Genomic DNA, 22,200 nt, shown 5'->3' with positions numbered 1-22,200 from the left:
GTGCAAGGCTGCATTCCAAGCCATGTATTTATAGCTGGCTAATCACAGCTTAATTACAGCAGCTCAGCAGGCTCTGGTATGAACACTAAGCGTGAGGCAGCTCCACCAGGAAACTTTTTATGAGATAAGCAGAAGCATCAAATTACTCAAGATGTGTGAGAAAAAGCCTGTTTAGTGTTAATTGGGACAATTACCTTTTCTCCTCATTTGCATGCATCATGAATATTAAAATGAAAGAGGAAAAGAAAACTCTTTCACTGGCTGACTGCTGCCTGAAGAAGCATCTGCAGGGAGGAGGGAAAGCTGGAGAGCAGGATGGAGCCAGCAGCAGTGATGTGCCAGCCTCAGAGCCCCACTGCGGGCTGGAGAGCAGAGGAATCCCCCTGAGAACCAGCAGCACCAGCCTTCCACAGACAGTGGTGGAACCAGAGGACTCCAGCTCTGCACTTTAGTGCCCAGAGGAGCTGCAGGAGTGCCAGCAGCTTGTGCAGGAAGGTGGCAGATGGGGCTGACACCTGAGGGGGCTGCTGAGACCCAGCACAGCCCTGCCTAGCTGCCAGCACCTTGCTCTTACCAGCACAACCCCAGCAAGCCAAGCTGGCTTCACATCCCAGTTGCTTGGGGTGAATGGGAAAGGGAATCACTGGCACTGACCTCACCTGAGAGCAGGGAGAATTCTGCCTCCTTCCCACCACCTAACCATCCCGAGGCTGCTCAGCCAAGAAACCCCCTCCCACAGAGCCCAGTCAGCTGCTGGAGTGGTGCTGCCATCAGGTAGATTTCAGCTCTGTTCACCCAGCACCAGCCTGTGCTGACCAAGAGCTCCACACTGCAGGTCCCACCAGCTGCAGCAGCACCTCAGGGAACACTCTTACCAGCTCCAGGAGGCTGGAGTTTGCAGATGTGAGGTTGTGGAATCTCCTTCTCTGGAGACTTTCAAGACCCATCTGGATGTGTTCCTGTGTGACCTGTGCTGGATTCTGTGATCCTGCTCTGGCAAGGGGCTTGGACTCGATGATCCTCAGAGGTCCCTTCCAGCCCCTACCATCCTGTGATCCAGAGCAAAGCCCTGTGAGGGCCCATCAGCACCAGCCCCTGCTCCTCAGTGTTTCCTCATGGGGTGGTGGCAAAACCGTGAACTAAGACATCTCAGAGCTCCATCAGCCCCAGCCTGAGAGGAGAAGGTGAGCAGGACAGGCTGGCTGGGCTGGGGGCTGCAGACAGGGCTGTCCCACTGACCTCTCCTTTCCTCATTTCCCTCTGCTAAAGAACCCTAACAGAGCTATTTACAGCGAGCCATTAAATGAGGCAATATTTCAGCATCGATTTTGTGTCCTTCCCGCTGCTCCACACAGCTTTTGATAACTCAAAGCCTATGGATTTTTCTATAAACAAAAAATTAATACCTGCAACAGGAGAGTGTGCAACTGGTTACTGCAGAGCCAGGGCAGAGCCTTGGGGGTTGCTGGCTGGAGTGGAAAGAGACAACTGAAGCACTTGTGGCTTGGCTGGCTGGGGATTAACCCAGGAGGCAGGGAAGGAGGTTTGAAGAGCAGCAGTTGATAAGGTGTGATCCATGCTGACCCTTCAATTGCCTGTGAAATGCTCTTCAATTACTTCATATTTATTTCTATTAAATTCCACTGCTGCTCAGGAGGCTGTGGCTTAGTCTCCAAGGGCCCAGGGACACCAAGGGACTTGGAGGAGCTCAAAGATGAAGAGGGAAGCTGAGAATATAGAATGGTAGGGGTTGGAAAGGACCTCTGGAGATCACTGGGTCCAGCCCCACTGTCAAAGCAGGATCACCTAGGGCTGGCCACACAGGAACACATCCAAGTGGGTCTTGAATGTCTCCAGAGCAGGAGACCCCACAACCTCTCTGCAATTTAAAGGGGAACCCTAATGTTCCTCCTCCCTCCCAGGCCCTGCCTGCTGTCACTGCTCTCACCCAGGACATGCCAACATCCACGCCAGCAGTGCTGCAGCCTTGCACCAACCTTGTTCTGCCTGAGGTTGGGGAGGTCTGGCATGGACTGGCATTATCTGGCCAGTCTCTTTTCTGTCACCTGCTCTCTGGGGCTCTGCTTTCCTGTGCCAGAGCACAATGGTGATGGCATCTAAAAGCATTCCCCAGCCCTCTGCATCTGTCCCCAGCCCCACATCTTTTTGCTGCAGTATACTGAGGCCATCTATGAGCAAAGGCATTTTCTGTGCCTAGCTGGAGTCTGACCATTTTAATCACCTGAGCTCATGAACAGCACCATTGACTTCACAGGTGGCAGAAACTATCTCCCAGTCCATGGGCACCAGTGCAGGAAATTAAGAGGAATTCAGTGACTGCACATAGGGAGTGGGAGAAAATTATACAGCCTGGTCTCATCTCACATGTCCCTGGAATATTAAATAAATAAACAGATAAATAAATATATAACTAGGGTAAATCTTTAAAATCCCCAGCCAGAAACCTTAGAAAAACCACTCTGGAGAGGCAGGGACTGGTAGGAGAGGCAGTGCTTTTGTTAAGCACACAGCAGGACTCCTTTCCTTGCTCTTCCCCCAAGGCACTATTCCCTAACTGGTTCTCCAGGAGCCCCTTTATGTGTTACTCACAGTAAATCAGAGGCTCTGCTGCTGCTGAGATAGAAGCCAGCAGGGCGTGGGCTGCCTGCAGAGCATCTCTTCTCCAGTGCCATGCAGCCAGCCCATGAGATGAGGCTGCTTCCCTAGTACTGGGAGCCCAGTGCCTGCTTGGAGCAGCCACAGGTCCTGCAGCTAATGGCAGGTGCCTTAGAACACCTACAGGAACCCCATGGCAATGTTCCCAGCCTCTGGCAGCATCTGGCAGTGCCCTGAAAGCCACCCCGGCTGGGCAGGGCTCTGGGCAGCCTGATCTGGTTGGGGATGCTGCTGCTGACTGCAGAGGGGGTTAGACCAGGTGACCTTTGGAGGTCCCTTCCAACCCAGAGAGAATCACAGAATTGTTAGGGTTGGAAGGGACCTCAAGGATCAGCCAGTTCCAACCCCCCTGCCACGGGCAGGGACACCTCACACTACAGCAGGTTGCTCACAGCCACATCCAGCCTGGCTGCAAAAACCTCCAGGGATGAGGCTTCCACCATCTCCCTGGGCAACCTGTGCCAGTGTCTCACCACCCTCATGGGGAAGAATTTCTTCCTAACACCCAACCTGAATCTCCCCATTTCTAGTTTTTTTTCCATCCCCCCCCAGCCCTATCACTCCCTGACACCCTCAAAAGTCCCTCCCCAGCTTTCTTGCAGGCCCCCTTCAGACACTGGGAAGCCACAATAAGGTCTCCTCAAAGCCAACCTTCTGACAAGGTTTTCCATGTGTTAAAGTTTGTCCCTCCTGCCCTCCCAGCACCACCTTCAGCAGGCTTCTGAAGCTACCCCCTCAAAGGCCCTCCCAGAGAGCTACAGCCCCAGGTTTCCTGTGCAGTAGTCCCAGGTGAAGCCCTTCAGTCTCGAACAAATGGGCTGTGGCTGCTCTTATTGACTCGCTGGGGGATTTTGTGCTGAAGGTTTCCCTTTTGACAGGGCTCCTTATTGCTCAGGCTCTCAAAGCTGGCAACAAACACCACTCTGCCCAGCTCAGCACCCCACAGAGACACAGCTCTGGCTGTGGCCAGACCCAGCTGCAGGGCCAGCAGCACCCATGGGTGCCTCAGCCCAGGCTGCAGGGCTGGGGAGAGCAGGCACAGGCTGCGCCTACGCACGGTATGGTTCTGCTTATTAGTGTTTCCATCAGGCTGTTTGCAAACTGGCTGTGGGTTTTTGGCTGGCTGTTTTGGAGCACAACTCCCTCTTTCTGTTTGGTTGTGTGGGGTGGTTGTTTGGTTGGGTTTTTTTTTTTTGGATAGGAATGATTGCTGGAAGGACAGCAAGATGAAATTAATAAAGCAACAGCAAATGACAGGGCAGCCATGGCCATGTGCTTTTAGAAAGGCAGAGGGGTCAGGGATGCCACTGCACCAAAGGCAGCAAACATTTTTCTGTGACATGACATTCACACACTGAATTTATTGCAAAACCAAACCAAAACAAAAAGCACCAAAAAAAAAAAAAAGGCAAGCAAGCAGCCCCTGGGCTCAGTCCCTGAGCAAGCAATCTGAACTAATTTCAGACTTCACATCCCTTAACAAGGCCAAGCAGGGGCAATCCAGCCTTCAACAGCTCCCTCGATTTTGGTGTCATTCCTCCTGATTCTTTGTCATTTTCTATTACTCTGATTCCATTAGAAGGAGTTACAGGAGAGGTAATGGGCAGATAAAGGGATCCAACCCAAATCTAATGCAGAAAGCAAGGCTTCTTCCATTAGGCAGCCACTGTGACAGCCTGTAATGGATTTCATACCCCACAGACGTGAAGCCTGTGTTAGACCACAGCTAATTTGGTGATAACAGTTTATCAACACATTGATGGGAGACAAGGGGCAACCGTCAGCCACAGCCCAGGCCACGTGCAAGTCCCCCCTGGTGTGTGTCGCTTGTTAGCTATTCCAGGCCCACCCCAGGCTCTCTCCCCCTGCCTCCATTCCCATTTGCACACTCTACCAAAAGAAAAACAAAATTAGTTGCTCAGCACAGGTGAGGCCACACCTTGAGTCCTGTGTCCAGTTCTGGGCCCCCCAGTTTAGGAAAGATGTCGAGATGCTGGAAGGTGTCCAGAGAAGGGCAACGAGGCTGGGGAGGGGTCTGGAGCACAGCCCTGTGAGGAGAGGCTGAGGGAGCTGGGGTTGCTTAGCCTGGAGAAGAGGAGGCTCAAGGGAGACTTTATTGCTGTCTACAATTACCTGAAGGGAGGTTGTAGCCAGGTGGGGGTTGGTCTCTTCTCCCAGGCAACCAGCACCAGAACAAGAGGACACAGTCTCAAGCTGTGCCAGGGGAGGTTTAGACTGGATGTTAGGAAGAAATTCTTCCCAGAAAGAGAGACTGGCCATTGGGATGTGCTGCCCAGGGAGGTGGTGGAGTCACCATTGCTGGAGGTGTTTAAGAAGAGACTTCATAGGGTGCTTGGTGCCATGGTTTAGTTGACTAGATGGTGTTGGGTGATAGGTTGGACTTGATGATCTCAAAGGTCTCTTCCAACCTGGTTAATTCTATTCTATTCTATTCTGTCCTATCCTATCCTATCCTATTCTATCCTATCCTATCCTATTCTCTGCTGGTCCCCAACCAGGAGCTGTCCCTAATGCCCATGCCAAGAAGCTGAAGGATGTGTTTCCTCAGCTGCTATTTTAGGCAGCACCTTGGAAGTGAGATTGATGCCAGCTCTCTCTCCTAGGAAATCTCTCCAGGGCAGCAAAACAAAAGTCACCCCCAATTTCCACTGCACTCCCAACACCACCACGGAGCTCAACCCCGAGCACTAATCTGGTAGCTGCTCCACCAGCAGCCAGCCCGGCACAGCGCTGGGATTAGCATTTTATGCCTTTGTAAAAGGATTAGTGGGACTCAAGCGATCTGGGGGGGGGTTAATTTGAACATAAATTTGCATCTATAAAGATGCAGCGATGCACAGGGCACTCTCCAAGCCCACGCAGCCCCAGCCCCGCAGCTCCCTCCTCCCCGCGCCTGCCGCGAACGCTGCTACCCCCCAGGGGCGATGCTCCAGCAGCGTTTCTGCCGACAATGCAGATCCCTCCAAACGACTGATTTCAATCTTCACGGCGCTGTGGGCTTCAGGAAAACAGGTTCCCAGCCCAGAAAGCAGCAGCTAGGAAGAAAAGTTTCCTATGATCTCTCGCAGACCTGCCACAGACTCCTGACATGCGATGTATGAAGCGAAGATAGACTTGATAACTGCTGGGGTGCTTTTTAAACTCCCTTTATCTCTTATGGAAGGCTCTTTCAGGCTCTGGCTCCTGACAGGCTGATTTTTATTTCTCATTTTTCATCCGGAATTACTCCTGGCCTGTTTACCCTCATTTGTTCTACATTAAAATGAATTTCTGAAGAGCTTTATCCCCTTTTTATTTCAGTTTCCTCACTGACAGCAATGATAATGGCTCTGAGTTTTGTATTGTGCTTGACCTGAGGACTTCAGGCACTACACAGGGCCACACAAACACAGGTTGCTGAGTCACAAAGAGTCTGAGGAGACCTCTGAGTTTTGTATTGTGCTTGACCTGAGGACTTCAGGCACTACACATGGCCATACAAACACAGGTTGCTGAGTGACAAAGAGTCTGAGGAGAGCTGGGGCTAATATTCTCATGATGTTTCAGAGGAGATACAAATTTGGATGGGCAACCCTCTCTTAGACTCTTTCCCATCCAGTTGTGACTTAATTCAAACCCAAATTCAACAAAATAAGGATTATTATTGTTAGTTCTCATTTTGTTTGATGGTTCTGGAAGGACTGGAGGTGTTTAGGAAGAGACTGGATGGGGTGCTTGGTGCCATGGTTTAGTTGATTAGATGGTGGTGGGTGATAGGTTGGACTTGATGATCTCAAAGGTTTCTTCCAACCTGGTTAATTCTATTCTCTTCTATTCTCTTCTATTCTATCCTATCCTATCCTATCCTATCCTATCCTATCCTATCCTATCCTATCCTATCCTATCCTATCCTATCCTATCCTATTCTATTCTATTCCAACCTTAATGACTCTATGATCAAGGTGTCACCCACGAGGCTGGAAATGTCACCCCAGCCAAAGCACACCTGAGCAGCATGGCCATGAACCTTTCACCTCCCTTCTGGGGTTGCTCAGCTCCTCTAACAGCCAACAGCACCTGAGTTGTCCCTAGCAGAAACCAGTGCTGTGTGCTGGAATCCCCTCCTGAGACATGCAAGTGCAGCACCCAGTCAAAAGGAGCTTCCCCCACCCACTCATTTCCACACCCAAGTGAGGTGTTAGGGTCTCAGGCAGAGCATCTGGGAGCTGGAAGGTGTCAAACTGGCAGTGCAGTGTTTGCAAGCCTCTTACTCCCAACCAGGGGCCAGTGAATTGCAAACCAACAGAGAGAAACATCCCTGCAAGCTGGGTTCAGGGGAAAGCAGGATAGCTGCAATATACCACCCACCACTTTTTCACCCTCTGCTTACTTTTCAAAGACAAGGGGAGGACTGGCCCATCCTCTGGGGTTAGGTTTCCTTGTAGAAAAGAAGTTTGTGACTTCCCTGACAGTTTTGAGCTCCATCCTCGCAGGAGGGATCAGCACCAGGTTCCACCAAAGAGACCAAAAGCAGCAGTGGGGCTCATTTCCAGCCACTGCCCTCCCTCCCCCTCTAACAAGAAATGTGGATCTGAGGATTTCTGTGACAAGCCACTGACTGTTCTCGCCCCATGAAGCAGCAACCACCCAAAGCTCCTCCTTACAGAAGCCCTTTGCAGCACACAGTCACCTGTGTGACACAATGCTGTTCCTCCTGCTCAGACCCATCTGCATACCCAGCAAGATGCATAAATAAATAGCCAGTGTCACACAATTTATCTTCATTTGTCAGGAGTGGCAGGAGAACTCACTTGTGACTCCCCTACTCCATCCTCTCCTCACTCATGAAGATTGATGCCCCTACAGACATCCCCCATCACGTATTCTTAGAGCCCTCTGGATGCAGGAGTTTCTTTGCCAGCAGCCTGGAAGTTGGTGGGGACCCAGAGCAGCTATGGCAGCAGAATCCACAGGGTCTCATCCCACAGCTGCAGAGGTACCCACACTGCCTGCACCTTCCAGGTGGTGTTTGGCTTATTTTGCTTCTGCCTCACAAGCTCTTACCCCAGCTTTGATGCAGCCTTTGGTCCTACCCCTCAGCACGTGTTCCTCAGCACACTGCCAAGCTTTGCCCCAGCCCAGAACCTCTGACTACTACACTGGGACAGAGCTGTCAGATGAAGCCAGGGGCAGACAGACAGACACCCACCCACCTCCAGTGCTGGGCACAGCAGAGTGGCCAACAGCTCTGCCCAGCCATGCTCCTGCTCCCCTGCACTTTGCCTTCTGGTGGCCATGAGGGAGGGCAGAAGGAGGAGACCAGCTTAGACACTGGGCCATGGCCAAGGTGGAGCACAGGAGCCATGGTGGGCAGCAGCTTCCCTTCCACCCCACTGCTGAAAGTCAGGTCCCAGGCTTACAGGAGCACTTGGCTCTGATGCTGTTCTGCCCCCAAAGGGAGGTTTTATTCCTATCTTTAGCTGAGCCATAGGGCAGAATTTGTTGGGCTCCTCCTGGCCCATCTCCCTGCCCACCTGGCCCCCTCACCTGGGCTCCTGCCAGGGCTTTGCACCGCTGGGAAGGTCACTTTACAAAGAGCCTCCTTTTCCAGTCATCCTTAACACCCCAACCTGCTCTGCTCAACACAGGCTGCTCCTTGCACGGGGCCACAGTTCCCAGCCTCTGCACACCAAGGGGCAGGGGTCTGCTGGCAGCCCCCTCAGCATGGCCCCTGAGCCAGCCTCTGCAGTTAAACACAGGCTGCCAAAAGAGCCAAAGCTCCCAAAGTGCTTCTCAAGCCTCCCCAGCTCCGCAGGCTCCGGGGGCTCGCCGGTCGGCTGCTCGGTCCAGTGGGTTTGGAAATTACTCACAAAAGCTTCTTATTTCAAACCCAGCTGGTGGTGAGGAAGCACATTTCCCCACTGTCTTATGGCCTGCCAGCATCCCAGGGGCAGCCTGCGCCCGGCGTTATGATTAGCAGGGAAATGCACAATGGCAAATGAGCAAACAGCTTCATCTAGCACGCACCTGTAGGACAACAACATTAGCGGCTGCCGTGTGGCAGAAACGAGCACAGCACCTTCCCGGGCCACACAGGAGCTCCCTGGGTTCCCAAATGAGATTGTGTGTCCCCTGTAATTACCCTGCAGTGCTCAGGCTGCTGAGAGATCACAGATTTCTGTCCCGCTGCCTGGCAAGAAACCTTTGCAATTCCCCAGAGAAGAGAATTATCTTAAGGATGGCATAAAGGATAATGACAAGATTACAACTCACCTAGTGAAAATAATAATGAATTAAGGTGGTGGCATTTCTCAGCCTTACTTCCAGCCTGAATGAATTGAATTTGTGCCAATTTCTTTTCTAGCTGCTGGCTGCTTAGATGGGATTCTGCTCCAGACAGCCAGAGCTGCCTGCAACTAGGAAATGTTACATGGGGGCAGCTTTGATAGTCCTGATCTGGCTGCAGCAGCCTTGAAAACACAAATAAACCAGAAGCTCAAGTGTCAATGTGGTAAATGCCACCTGGAACCTCACCTAAATACTGATTTAGTCATTTAAGTTTTTAAAACAGGGCTTTATTTCTCTCTCCCCAAAAAATCTGCTGCAGCCTTCAGGACAGGTTATCAGCTTCCCTTGTGTTATTCCTTTAAGGAAAGAGAATAGAATAGAATAGAATAGAATAGAATAGAATAGAATAGAATAGAATAGAATAGAATAGAATAGAATAGAATAGAATAGAATAGAATAGAATAGAATAGAATTAACCATGTTGGAAGAGACCTTTGAGATCATCACATCCAACCTATCACCCTGGGATAGGACAAGGAGCAATGGATGTAAGCTGCAGCACAGGAGCTTCCACCTCAACACAAGGGGGAACTTCTTTACTGGAAGGGTCACAGAGCCCTGGAGCAGGCTGCCCAGAGAGGCTGTGGAGTCTCCTTCTCTGGAGACTTTCAAGGCCCATCTGGATGTGTTCCTGTGTGACCTGAGCTAGATTGTATGGTCCTGCTCTGGCAGGGGGCTTGGACCCAATGATCTCTTTGGGTCCCTTCCAACCCCTACATCCTGTGATCCTGTGATCCTGTTAGGGGTTGGAAGGCACCTCTGAAGATCACCACGTTCAATCCCCCTGACAAAGCAGGATCACCCAGGACAGGTCACACAGGAATGCATCCAGATGAGTCTTGAAAATCTCTGAGGAGGGAGACTCCACAACCTCTCAGGGCAGCCTGCTGCAGGGCTCCAGCACCCTCAAAGCAAAGAAATTTTTCCCCATGTAGAGGTGAAACTTCCTGGGTTCCATTTTGTGTCCATTGTGCCTTGTCCTGTCCCAGGACATCACTGAAAAGAGGCTGGCTCCCTTCTTCTTGCCCCCTTCAGATGTTTAGAAAGATTGGTAAGATCTCCTCTCAGCCTTCTCTTCTTCAGCATAAACAGCCCCAGGTGTCTCAGCCCTTCCTCATCAGACAGCTTGTCCAGTCCCTTTATCATCATCACAGCACTGTATATTCCTGTCCCTCTTGAACTTAGGAGCCCAGAACTGGACAGAATACTCCAGCTGTGGTCTCACCAGGGAAAGATCTCAGATCCCTCTGCAGCACCACAGGCACAAACTGCTGCATTGCTTTTCTCCTCTCTTGGCATTGGGGTTTTGCTCCAGGAGGTAGCACAGCAGGATCTGGGCTCCCACGCCCGTGATGTCAAACAGGACAAGCACGGCTCTCCACAGCTCTCTCTCTCCTGAGCCCTCCATGCAGCCTCTCTCTTCCAGCAGCACCTGATGGCTCCTTGGTGTGAGTCTCTTACAAATGACATCGTTCTCTGAGCAACTGTGCAATAACCTCCTCCTTTATTGCTAACAGCCAACCTCCAAATGGAAAAGACCTTCAGATGCAATAAGGAGGAGGCACTGATAGCCCTCCCCCACCCCCCTCCAACCAAAACAGGGCATTTACCTTAGAAATATCAAATGATCAACTCAAGCAATTAGTGCAGAACTGCACATAGAGAGAGCGATTCCCCTCTAATTGGCTTGTTCTGGAAGCAAATTAACTTCCAAACGAGGAATGCTGAAAAGATTTCCCCCAAAATGATGGAGTCCTAATGACTGCAGAGGAAGGAGCCTGGCAAAGTTTAGCCACCCACCAGCACAAATGTGTGTGGAAACCACAATGCAAGACCTCCAGACCTCAGCTCTCAGATGCTTTATGATTTTTTTTCACTCAACCAGACCCATCCTGAGTGACTGAACAAGAGAAGCTTCCTTTTTCTTCATGAAGAAGGGGCAGCTGACGAACCTGCAGTGAGGCAACCAGCCCCAGAACAAGAGGACACAGTCTCAAGCTGCACCAGGGGAAGTTTAGGCTGGAGGTGAGGACAAAGTTCTTCCCAGAGAGAGCTGTTAGCTGCTGGAATGGGCTGCCCAGGGAGGTGGTGGAGTCCCCAGCCCTGGAGGTGTTCAAGAGGGCTTGGTGCCATGGTTTAGTAGTAATAGGATAGGATAGGATAGGATAGGATAGGATAGGATAGGATAGGATAGGATAGGATAGGATAGGAAAGGATAGGATAGGAATAGGAATAGAATAGACCAGACCAGGTTGGAAGAGACCTTCAAGATCATCGTGTCCAGCCCATCAACCAATCCAACCCACCTAAACAACTAACCCTTGGCACCAAGCACCCCATCAATCTCCTCCTGAACACCTCCAACGGCAGTGACTCCACCACCTCCCCGGGCAGCCCATGAGGTCTTGGGTAACAGGTTGGACTTGATGATGTTTGAGGTCTCTTCCAACCTTATTGATTCTATGATTCTATGATTTCTGACATGCAGGATGGGATGTCCAAGCTGGACACCCCTCCTATTCCACAGGATGTGTGCTAGACACCACCCAGCCTGGCAGTGGCCCTGCAGTAGCCCCTGCCCACTCCTACAGCTGAACCTGAGCAGACTTTCAGCAGGCTCAGCAATGGGTATGGTGGGGGCAAGGCTGTGTCCCAGCACAATGTGCTCTGTGGCACAGGCACCCACATTGCTCTCAAAATTGTGCCATGCCTCTAAGGAAGCTTCCCAACCTCCATCAGCCATCTCCAGAGTGACCCAAGCCTCACATTCATTCACCATTCTCCAGCAGCCCTGTGTGCTGGATGCAATCAGCTCTGTACCTGCAGCATTTTGCTCCTTGGCTGTTCTGGCTGCAGTTTTGCAGCTGCAATGACACCGCCTCCAGCCCTGTATTGATGGACTGGGCAGGGCAGGAGAGGAGGCTTCTCAAAAGAAAAAAGAGCAATCTGTATGAAGACTGAGAGAATAAATCCAAAAGCTGACTCTTGCAGCTCCAAGAAGGACAGAGGAGAACATCCTCACAGTTGCAATCATGTTCTAACAACTCCATTACACCTGAGAGTGCCACGTGCCTGATGTATTAATATCAAGGAGGTTGTATAAATATTAATAAGAGCTCACAGCTAAAGAAGGAGCCCAGAACTTCCATCCTTAATTAACCCAAAATTCACAACATCTCTAATCATACAGCAAATTTCTGTAATTTAGACCAGTGCCTAGAAGCACAGAGTTGTAAAAACATCTACCAGCAGTGAGTGCAAACAGCCATCCTCCTCCTCTTCTTCACAGCCCATCTTAGTCTTTGCAGTGCTTCAAGGAGCTTCATCTTTCAACCAGCACCAGAACAAGAGGACACAGTCTCAAGCTGCACCAGGGGAGGTTTAGGCTGGATGTTAGGAAGAAATTCTTCATAGAGAGAGTGATTTGCCCTTGGAATGTGCTGCCCAGGGAGGTGGTGGAGTCACCATCACTGGAGGTGTTTAGGAGGAGACTGGATGGGGTGCTTGGTGCCATGGTTTAGTTGATCAGATGGTGTTGGATGATAGGTTGGATTTGATGATCTCAAAGGTCTCTTCCAACCTGGCTTATTCTATTCTATTCTATTCTATTCTATTCTATTCTATTCTATTCTATTCTATTCTATTCTATTCCATTCCATTCCATTTTATTCTATGCTATGCTATGCTATTCTATTCTATTCTATTCCATTCCATTCCATTTTATTCTATGCTATGCTATGCTATGCTATTCTATTCTATTCTATTCTATTCCATTCCATTCCATTCCATTGCATTGCATTCTATTCTATTCTATTCTATTCTATTCTATTCTATTCTATTCTATTCTATTCTATTCTATTCTATTCTATTCTATTCTATTCTATCTTGCTCTGTGGAGACCAGAGAGGTGCAGGATGATGAAAGAATGTTTCTGAGACTGAAAGGGGACACTGCCCAGCTGGGCAGGAGAAGAGACAGTGCCTTGTCCTCCTGACCAAACTGACAGACCAAAGGGGAAAACCTCAGTGGTGGCACCAGCTGCTAGCTGGTAGTGTGGGTGGGATGGAGAAAAGGCCAGCAAAGAATGGCCACAAAAGGAACCTGACATTTCACAAAGCCTGGCAGTGCCATGTGCTGGAGGAGAAATGGGGCATCTGCCCACGGGCTGGCTAACACAGGCCAGATGGTTTTGACTGGAAAGGGACAAAAGAGAAGCTCCTTGGCATGCAGAATTGTGCTGCTTGGGGCTATGGTTTAGGGGTGAACATTGTAGAGTAGGTTCTGTCCTGGACTTGGTGATCCTGAGGGTCTCTTCCAACCTGAATGTTTCTGTGATTCTGTTAAAAGAAATGTAGGCTCTTAAAAAGAGGATTTTAGTGTAATCCCCAGAGTCTGGGCTCTCTCAAGGGAGAACTATTCCTCCATGGGCTCATTCCCAGGTGCTCATGTGCTGGCTGGCTGAGAAGAAACCTTGTTAAGAGCATTTTTCCCCCAGTTCCTCCAGCTCTCCTCATTACCTATTTGAGGCAGGCAGGTCTGGGATGAAGACAAATGCAGCTCCAGTGCTTAGGAAGTGCCAGGATCTACTGAAATAATGAATTTAATTCCTGGCATGAATCTTGTTTCACCTTGTGCAGTGCATGTGTAATTATTTGACAGGCTTTGATAGAAAGGACAACATTGAAGTGTCTGTGTATTGCCAGCACATGGCTGAATGAACTGAGCTTTAGGTATTGCTGCCTTCTAAATGGCTCTGAATGCACATCTAAGGAGGGACTGTAGCAGGCATAATAGGACAGGCACAGCAGAAAATAAAAGGAGCAGAATGTTTCAATTGGCATCTAAAAGGCATCAGTTGCTGTATGGGGCTGACAGTGTGAAAGTGCCTCTTAGAATAATCCATGGAAAATGCAAGAGATGAGTTAAATGTGAACCCAGGAGGAAGGTCTTGAAGATTGTGCTTGCAGCAAAAATCTGATCAATCGAGAAGGGAGAGCGAAACAATGGCAAAGCCTCGCAGCTAAGTAGGTCACCAGTTAACAAGAGTGACTCAGGCAGAGAGGGGGAATTGAATCTTAAAACACCAGCTCCAGAGTTTGCTTGAAATAAAAGGTATCCATAAATTTAGCAGCTGGTCAAATAAGATAAAAATTCCACCTCTTTTGTGGGGCTGTTTGGATTTTCAGGTGGCATTTGCTTACACAAGGCTTTGATGACTCTGACCATGGAAGTCTTGATTACCCAGCAGGAAGAAGCAGGTCCAGCTGCCCCTGGTGTCATCCAGCCTGGCTTTGTTTCCACCACCTGAATGAGGCCCACAATGCTCATTTCTCTGCTGTGTACAGTGTGTGGAGCTGATAGATTCAAGTTTCTTTGTGTCCTATCCCTTTGCAGATGTAATACAGAAATGTGTGTGTGTGTGTATGTGTGTGTGAACAGCACAAACCCCTTGATGTATTGCCAGAGAAAGTGGCTGCCCTACCAGTTTAATTGGTAGATCCTTTACAAGGCTTAAAGGATGTGCAAAGTGTAACTGAGGTGACATAATTCAGATCAATCCTCTCCTAACAGATTGGTCACATATGAGCAGTTCATTTTTACTTGTTTTTAATGCACTGCTTCTCTCCAGGAGCAGCTCCTAAGCTCCCTCCAAGCCCACTTCCAATCTTGGTAGCTGTAATTAGTGCTTTATCTCATTGATGAATGGAGAGAGATCTATAAGGCAGATCTTCAAGTCATTTAGCAATAAAACACTGTGTAATAATAGTGCCTTTGTCATATTTTTACCACTGACACAAAGAACTTGCACTTCCTCCTCAGATGCCAGCGCTGGATTTATGTTAATGAGAGGGAAATTCATTGTGGACCTGTCCAGCCCCAGCCTGTGCTGCTGGTAGTGCCCAAGCTGAGCAGCTGAGCTGTCTGTTCATGGAGGGACATGCTTAATCCTGATGATAACCCACTGAGAGGTGACATCTAGCCCCACTGTCTCCTTTTGTCTGCCACACAGTCTTCTGTTAGTGGGAAAATCTCATCCCATTTTCATGCCTGTGGCTTTTTTTTCCCACAGAGCAAAGGTTTTCTCCTAGAGTAGTCTTTTTTGCTTTGTTTTGTTGTATTAAGTCATCTATCTGCTGGTTAGCAGAGGGTCTGCAGCAGTCTTTGGCTGAAAGAGGGGTAAAAATGGGGCTAGAAACAGGCAGGGAAAGAATTGTTATTGTCCACACAGAGTCCCTGGTGCCTGTTTGTCAGTTCACTGCTGTAAAGCTAAGCACACCGTGCAGAGGATGCTCCTCCTTTGGCCCACAGAGTGCTGTGTCTTGTTCTTTTCTGGACCTCAGCTAAGCCTCCACCAGCTCCCCTTCAACAGAGTATGGAATGTCCACGTGAAGCTGTGCACAGATTAAATCAGAAGGGCTCTTCTGAGCTGTTCAATTCCAAACTGCAGCCAGCGACTAAAGGTGAGATTCCTGCTATTGTGCTTGGTCTTCTCCATTATCCAGAGCAGCTCCTTCTCAGGGGGTGTTGAAAAGCATCCTTGAGAGATAAGCACAAATTCAAGGCAGTGAAAGGGATTCAAGGAGCAGTAACATGTTTTGTATCTGGAAAACGCTTGAAGAGAGAGACTGAATCCTCACCAGGCTTTGGTGGTGGTGGTGGTGAAAGAGAAGCATCAGAAGAAATCCTTCAGCAGGGCAGGAGTGGAGCAGGAGCCAGGAGAAAGTCTGAAACAAAAGCAGAGTAATTGTCATGGAAAACTTCACAGAATCACAGAAACATTCAGGTTGGAAAAGACCCTCAGGATCACCAAGTCCAGCCCAGAACCCTACTCTACAAGGTTGACCCTTAAACCACATCCCCAAGCACTACATCCAAACCAACTTTAAACACATCCAGGGGTGGTGACTCAGCCACCTCCCTGGGCCTGTTTGTTTGGTTTCTTTCCAAAGCTCAGTCACCCTCAAAGCAAACAAAACCCAGGAACCACCAAACCTCCTCTGCAGGCAACTTCCAGCTTTTGGCAGCTTCCCAAGGTGAGGAGCAGCACAGCAGGGCCATGCCCCTGCCAGGGTGATGGAGTCCCTTTGCTTAACAGGTTGCCCAGGAAGGTGGTGGAAGCCTCATCCCTGGAGGTTTTTAAAGCCAGGCTGGATGTGGCGCTGAGCAACCTGCTGTAGTGTGAGGTGTCCCTGCCCATGGGTCGGGGGTTGGAACTGGCTGCTCCTTGAGGTCCCTTCCAACCCTAACAATTCTATGATTCCATGTGTCTGGAGACCACATAATAAGGTTCTGTAGACCTGGCTAGAAGAAACTGACTGTCTAGTGGCTGGAGGAGGACTCTGCATCCTTTCTGCTAGTGATGGAGAGGTGGGAGGGAAAAGGCTGTGGGGGTCACCTTTTGTTATCTACCTGCTGAACTTTATTCCTATTACTCTTAGTATTACCTAGACAGGTTGGACCAGATGATCCTGGGGGTCCCTTCCAACCTGGCATTCTGTGAATCTCCAGAGGATTCTTCTGGGGATGGGCACTTCTGGCCATTGCATTAGGAGATGTCACCTCTTGATGTTTGCAGCTCCTCTCAGAAGTCCAAGGAAGTTGAACCTGTGGTGTAAGAGGGACTCAAACAGCCCCTAAAAGCCTGCGGATAAATGAGAACTGCAACATCTCACTGAGATGTCCTCTAAAAACCATTCCTGGTGATCTTTAGCTGCCAGGAGCAGTGTAAAGGTGAGCTTTTCATCTGGCACCAGGCCCTTACACCTGCTAAATGCCACTTTCTGAGATTTCTCTAACACTCTTTTTATGTCTTTCTGCTTCTCCCCTCTTGGTATTTCAACAAGATGCCCAAAGTCTCTTGGGAGAAAAGCAAATTGAATACTTATTCTGCAGCACTTCAGAGAAGTGGCCTCCACAAAACCTCACCTCTACCACCTTTGGAGATACAACTAAATGTCACCAAGGAATTTGTCATCTCTTGAGGCAAATTAAACAGAGATTAGTCTCAGTTGTGCATTTGACAGCTGCCATTCAAACTCCCAGGGCATCTTTTCTCCCCCACTTTCCTCTGGCAAGCCATAGTCTGCTGAGCACCCCATAGGTTGATGCCACCTGCTGCTGTGACACCAGACAGAGAAAACAGGTCCTAAGTGCTGAGTTCATGTCACAGTGGTGAGACATGGAACAGATTGCCCAGAGAGGTTGTGGATGCCCCCTCCCTGGAGGTGTTCAAGGGCAAGCTGGATGAGGACTTGAGCAACCTGGGCTTGTGGGAGATTGGCAGGGGGGTTGGAACTGGATGATCTTCAAGGTCCCTTCCAACCCAAACCATTCTATGAATCTATGACTGGTCAGTGTCTTCTCCTGCCTCCTCCATTGTGGGACAGGCAACACCAGTGCTGCCTTCCACAGAAAATCCTCTTCCCATCACTTCATAGCCAGTTTTGTTTCTCTTCAAATGCTCTTTTCCAAATAAATCCTTGCCAAAAGCCACAGGCCAGCCCAGACTTTTGAAGTTCCAATGGCTATTTACCATTCCTTAACTTTGCAGATGTTCAAACCATGGCTTAGCTCTTCCTGAGGGAATTTGCCTTCTTTTTTACGCACAGTGACTGCAAGGGACACAAGGGAGATGATCTCCCCGCTCTGAACGGGTGCTGCTCACTGCCTGCTGTGACTAAAGGAGGTTACTCCACACTTAGGGCTGAGTCAAGCCTTGAAATTCAGGAATCAGGTTACTCACCAGGCAGTGCAGCTTAGAGGAGGTAACATTTGGGGAAAGAAGACAGAACTGATTGTCTGAAGAAGACACAGACAACTCTGCTCTGTTGGTACCCAGCCTGCTGCACACCCCACATACCACAGCCCCGGTGCAGGAAATTCCACATCAGTTGCTGGATTTGCAAAGCCAGGTCATATCTTGTCAATTCCCTCCTCAGACACCTCAGACAATTGGACTCTGCTCCACTGCCAGCCAGGAACACCCCACTGCAAGCCCTGTGCTGAGCCCCCTCAGCTCTCTGCTGCCAGCAGGGGACATGCCATGGGGTCACCCCCACTGTGCTGCTGCACAAGCACGTCCACTGAGCACTGAGGGCATGCAGCTCCTTCAGCAGCTCTTCCAGAAAACACCTCAGGATGAGGCAGTGCCAGAGTCTCCCCCAGCCATCGCCTTCTCCCTGCATCATAGAGTCATAGAATTGTTTGGGTTGGAAGGGACCTCTGAAGGTCATCCAGTCCAATCCCCTCTGCAGTCAGCAGGGATGTCCTCAACTAGATCCTCAACTAGGGTGCCCAGAACCTTGTCAAGCCTTATCTTTAATATCTCCATAGGTGGGGCCTCAACTACTTCTCTGTTCCAGTGTTCCACTACCCTCATAAAGCACATCTGCCCTGGAGGAACAGCTGCATGGGAGAAGCTTCCCCAGCACCTCCCTGGGACTTTCTGCTGAGCCTTTGCTGTCCTGCCTGCATTCATAAGCAGTGACCCTCTCCTGAGAGGACTGAACAGACCACTCTGTCCTCCTCCTGCTGTGGGTCTTCATCATTTTTGCACTCAGTTTCAAAAATTAATTTGAGGAACAACCCCAAAGCACAGCTCCCACCACCTCCCTGCTGTGTCTGCTGGGTGCCCTCACAGATCTGCTGAGCCATTAGCAGAAGGTTTTTTAGCCAGCTGAGTGCCAGCACCTCTGAGGAGTGAATCCACACGGGAGAAGCTGCTAAGTGACAGGACTCAGGCTGTGAGCTGCACTAGTGCCTGCCCTTGAGAACAATTCCTGTGATGGGCATCCTGGGCTTGTTTGCACCCAAACCAAATTCATGCACTTGCACAGGATGCAAAGGGTTCTGCTGGGGGTGATTGCTCCGTCCCTAGGAGTGTCCTTGGTAATCTCACGCTCGGTCATCTCCCCTTGCAGAGCACACAGCTCAGGCTGCAAGTGGCAGGGTGACAAAGCTGAAGCTTGCACTAATGTAGCAGATCAATCACTCGCCTGAAAGATACACAGGCTCAGAAAACATGGTTTATACCTGTCATATTCAAGGGTAAACTTCCAGCACTTGAGAGAGCTGCTCAGATAACTCTGGAAGGCAGACAGTTGTGCTAGCCTCAACGTCTAATCAAAAGGAAAAATATGTTGTCTGCTTAACAATACCAACAATTTGGAGACTCCTCAAAGCAGTTGACCTGTGGGCACAGATTCAAAGGCGCCTGAAGTTTGGCGAAGGACTGACTTCTCTGATTGAAAACCCTTGATGTAAATTTTAGACACTGAAAAGTCAAGCTGAGCCATCAAAGGGGGGGAGAAAAAAAATAGTGTCTGGATCCTGACACCTCAGAGAACAGACAGTGTGCTTTCCAGGTGATAAACAGGGGGAGAGCACAAGCTTGGGAGCAGGAGAAACCTTCCTGCTTTATACTGCGGGGTGGCTGCAGCAGCTGGGAAGTTCAGACAAACTTTGTTTGAGAGGAGTTGAAGGTCATGCTGCGTATCAGCAGAATGACAAATTCTTTCTCCTAGAAGCCCTACAATACCTTTTGAAGAAGGACAGAGTAAGGAGGGATGCTCTGAGAGCTCCAGGCTGCACGTCAGCCCTCATGCCTCATTAGACAGCTGAGAATCCCAATCCGAGATGCACATCTCTGAGGGGGATCGATACGCAGCCCTCGTTAATTCAGCTGCTCATGAGCAACCTGTTTTCATTACAGCCATGAATTAGCATTTTCTCCTGTCCTACAGCAACCCACCGAGGGTAAAAGGGGAGCTTTCAGATACAATTATGCCAAAGCTGAAGTCGAGGCTCCAGGAATTGTCAATAAAATGAAGGTCTGAGTCTGTCTGGAGAAGCGGAGGTGACATCTGGCCGACGGGCACTGGATGGCTCCTGCTCCTCTGCTTGTTAAGGCTCCTTCAGCCCACTGCAGTGTAACAAAGAGCAGAGACTAAGCTGAGAGAACCAGGCCCCTTCTTGGTTGCTGCTGCTGCTGCTGCTACATGAGGCAATTAGCAGCTGGCAAATTACCCTGCAATTTGGCAGCACCTCTTCGCTGGGTTACAAAGGACCAGTTGAGACTCCAGTGGCCAACAGTACAAACTGGAGAGGTGTTTGAGTTCCACCTTGAGTTAATTTGCCTTATGACTTTCCCCATTTCAAACTGTCTCTTGAGAAACCAATGCAGGACTGGCAGCAGTGCTGAGATGATGAGGGAGCTGGGGTTGTTTAGCCTGGACAAGAGGAGGCTCAGGGGAGACCTCATTGCCATCTACAGCTACCAGAAGGGAGGCTGTAGCCAGGTGGGGGTTGGTCTCTTCTGCCAGGCAACCACCGACAGAACAAGAGGACACAGTCTCAACCTGCACCAGGGGAGGTTTAGGCTGGATGCTAGGAAGAAATTCTTCCCAGAAAGAGAGATTGGCCATTGGAATGTGCTGTCCAGGGAGGTGGTGGAGTCACCATCACCAGAAGTGTTTAAAAAGAGCCTGGATGAGGCACTTAGTGCCATGGTTTAGTTGATTAGATGATGCTGGGTGATAGGTTGGACTGAATGACCTCAAAGGTCTTTTCCAACCCAGTTAATTCTCTATTCTGTATTCTTTGAACTACAAAGGTGCTGACACCAAAACCTCTTCACTCTCTGGGACAAAGCAGATCTTCCAAGGCTTCACTCAGATGAGTGTGTGTGAAACCATGCAGGGCAGGAGGTGAAGTGCCAGGTCAGATCTTCCACTTCTGACCAGGGCTAAAGTCTTCAAGCTGGACAGGCACAATGGGTGACAACCACAGCACTCAACAAGAAGGATGGGCTGTAGGATCAAGACCTTGCAGGGTAAAGAACTTTCCATGCAGAAATTAAAGCACCTGCAGGACCTGATCCCATTCCACACACGCACGTGTTGTGACACTGCAAATAACTCAGAGAGCAAACAGCCACGGAAAAACCTTAAACCAGCTTCCAGTATCTGCATTTTCGTCTTTGTTAGAGTGACCTCCAGAGGTACTAGGTAACAACTGAAGTTCTCAAGCATGAAATGACAAGAGTTCACTCCAAGACTGTAACTGCAGCTCACTTCTGTACCAGTTACTGGGGAAGTTTAAGCTCGAGGTGAGGAGAAAGTTCTTCCCAGAAAGAGAGATTGGCCATTGGAATGTGCTGCCCAGGGAGGTGGTGGAGTCCCCATCCCTGGAGGTGTTCAAGAGAGGATTGGATGTGGCACTTGGAGCCATGGTTTAGTTAGTCATGAGGTGTAAGATAACAGGTTGGACTTGATGATCTCTGAGGTGTTTTCCAACCTTATTGATTCTATGATTATGTCAGACATGAAGGTGGAAATCCCATTGGAACAAGTGTATTGGGATAGAATCCACATCCCACCCACACAGCTTGCCTACAAAGGGGACAGCTCCTTAAATATGTGATTTGTTTGAAATCCTTCCTCCTAGGCCTGCCACTAGCTCTAACAGCTCTGACAGTGTCCTCATGGTCCCAGGCTGCTGGACAGCAAAGTACACAATGCTCAGGTCCCACTCTGAATCAGTAAGTGGTGTGATTGCTGGAGGGATGGAGCAAAAAAGTTCTTTACCATGAGAGCGGTGAAATTCTGGAACAAGTTGCCCAGAGATGTGTTGGAGTCACCATCCCTGCAGACATTCAGAGTCAAACTTGATGTTTCCCAGAGATATGTTGGAGTCACCATCCCTGGAGACATTCAGAGTCAAACTTGATGTGGCCCTGAGCAACCTGCTCTAATTGGAGGTATCCCTGCTCACTGCAAGGGGGCTGGATGAGATGAGCTTTGAGGGTCCCTTCCAAACCAACGCATTCTGTGATTTCTCTGAAGGCTACATGCCCACAAGCTGAAAGAGCCAACCAGCTGGTCCTAGACCCCAGATGAGTGTCACAGCCAAGCTCCAGGAACCAGATCAGACAACAAGCATGTGGGATTTTCACTCCAGCTCCTCCAACACCCCCTGAAGCCAATTCCCCCCTGAGATGAAGGGAATGGCACCAGCAGTGAGTTACAACCACTGCAAGCCACAGAAGGCTGGAGCTGGCTGTGTTCACTAACCTAGTTTTTATTTCCTACCACAATTTCCCATCTAGGATGGTGTTTGTAAAGAACATTATGCAACAACTCATTAAATTCTTCATAACTGCACTACTTCATCCCACTT

Source organism: Dryobates pubescens, chromosome 20 (genome assembly GCF_014839835.1).
Source record: "Dryobates pubescens isolate bDryPub1 chromosome 20, bDryPub1.pri, whole genome shotgun sequence".
In the NCBI taxonomy this organism is placed as follows: Eukaryota; Metazoa; Chordata; class Aves; order Piciformes; family Picidae; genus Dryobates; species Dryobates pubescens.
The sequence above is the reverse complement of the archived record's forward strand: the minus strand, read 5'-3'. Positions refer to the sequence as shown.